Genomic DNA, 2160 nt, shown 5'->3' with positions numbered 1-2160 from the left:
TTTGTGTTTTTGTTTTATAAAAATACTTGAAACTTAAAAAGAAAAGGAAACGTAAATTGTAAAAAGGAAAAGAAAACTAAAAGGTAGAGTACATAAATGGGTTGCCTCCCATTAAGTGTTTTTGTTTTAAGTTGTTTAGCTCGACGTAGGTATGAAAGATCAGGCTGATTTTAATGGCACTCCACTATGTGCCTTTATCATTTCCGGTCGCGGGAGGTTTAACTTCTTCTCCTTGAGGAACCGTCTTCTTTCCTTTACTCTTCTTTCGGACTATAACGTTGTTTGAAATCCTTTTTGTGTTCTCGATCAGCTCTTGGATTTGGTCCTCACTAGTCTCTGTTGCATCTGGTGGAATGATGATCTTGATCTTTGCAAAAGCTCTCGGCTTTTCGTTTTCTTTCTCTTTTGGCCGTTTTCCTTTACTTGGAAAATCGTCTAGGACAGTCGGATAAAACCTTCTGCGATCTACATTGAGGAAGACAGCATGCCGGTTTGCGTGATCGATTACTGCTCCTACAATAGCTAAAAATAGTCTTCCAAATATTAGTAGTCTCTCCTTGTCTTGATCCATTTCCAGGACTTGGAAATCTGCTGGAACAATCTTGTCCCCTACTAGAACTTGTAGATCATGAATCGCCCCTTCTGTATCTTTTTGAGATGAATCTCCAAAGATAACCTTGACCGTCGATGTCCTTAAGATTTTTATGCCCAATTTTTCGGAAAATGTATTTGACTTGATGTTGACATTGGCTCCGGAATCGCATAGACAGTCTGTGAACTTGATTCCTGAAATGAAACATTAGAAAACAAAACATCCCAGATCGTCGGCTTTTGTAAGCCTTTGAAACGGTGAACGTTGAAGTACCTTGAATGGTGGCTACTTGGCATCGACATCCTTGTAAAATGGTACAAAGATTGGGGTTTCTTCATCTTTTTATCGGTTTTTGCTTCTTCTTCGGGCAGCGTGGTTATGGCATTGCAAAATCTCTTGGGGTTATCTTCAACTCTTCCGGGAAGAGCTCCACTTTGTCTCTTCATAAAGTCGGCTGTTTGGGCAACTTGTACATCTAGCTTTTTGACATGCGAAGATAAAGCTTCAAACTTCCCTTTCAGTTCATTGTACATGCAATCAACTTTCACGTTCATGTCTTTAGATGCTTTCTCCTTTGTTCATAACAAGCTGTTGGATGGACTGTTCAAGTCTTCCGATTTGCGAAGCTAGCTGATTCATTGTGACTCCTTGCTGTTGTACAAATTGATTGTTAAAACCCGTACTTTGATAGTTATATGGCTGTCGCGGCTGATAAGCTCATGTCCCTCCTAAATTTCCACCTTGGAACTTGCTTTGGAAGGATTTTTGCTGTGGTGGGTAGTACTGATCTTGAGGATTTTCCATATTTGGATTGTGGTAAGAGAGATTGTTGTAGTTTGCATTCCGGAAGTTATTGTTGAAGCCATTGTTGAAGCGATTTGGATATGGTGCCTGTGCTCCTACATAGTTCACTTCTTCTTCTTGAAAGGCTGGATTAATGTGATCGATATCACTAGGTCCTTCGTCTTCTGCGCCATAGTTGGTCTCACAAGAGTGGATTGGGCGATTGTTGCTTTTCAAAAGCTAGCTCATCGTGTTCTTCAACTCGGTTATCTACTTGTTGTCTGTTCCGGTTTGCTTTATCGAGCGATCGTACTCCGGACAATCATTGCTATTAGCTTGAGCCAAATTTTCGATGAGAGCTCTTCCTTGTGCTGTCGTCTTTTGTCCAAAATCTGTATTGCTAGCTGTATCAAGTGAAAGTTTGTATTTTGGTTGCAAACCTCGGTAAAATGTGCTCAGCAGGCTTGATCCAGGAAATCCATGGTGAGGGCAGTCACGTTCATACTCCTTAAAACGTTCCCAGGTTTCATAGAAAGGTTCAGTCGGTCCTTGCTAAAAGCTTGAGATCTTGGTTCTCAGCAAGTTTAACCTTGACTTAGTATAGAAGTGGTTCAGGAAAGCAGTTTTACATTCTTCCCAATTAGTAATCGATCCTGCAGGTAAAGATTTCAACCAACGGTGAGCTTTGTCTACTAGTGAAAAAGGGAACAACTTACACTTTAAAATAGTCTGCTGAAACTTGGTTTGTCCTCATCATGCTGCAGATTTATTCAAAGAGCTCGATA

General features: G+C 40.5%; 1 non-coding gene across 1 annotated transcript; it reads left to right on the top strand.

The window, feature by feature from the left end:
• Positions 1–1850: 1850 nt before the first annotated feature.
• Positions 1851–1957, top strand: LOC112087704. Its single transcript, XR_002900248.1, has one exon. It is a non-coding gene; the product is annotated as a small nucleolar RNA R71 (small nucleolar RNA).
• The last annotated feature ends 203 nt before the right edge of the window (positions 1958–2160 follow it).

This window comes from Eutrema salsugineum, unplaced genomic scaffold, assembly GCF_000478725.1.
Source record: "Eutrema salsugineum unplaced genomic scaffold, Eutsalg1_0 scaffold_17, whole genome shotgun sequence".
Taxonomy (NCBI): domain Eukaryota; kingdom Viridiplantae; phylum Streptophyta; class Magnoliopsida; order Brassicales; family Brassicaceae; genus Eutrema; species Eutrema salsugineum.
The sequence above is the reverse complement of the archived record's forward strand: the minus strand, read 5'-3'. Positions and strand labels throughout refer to the sequence as shown.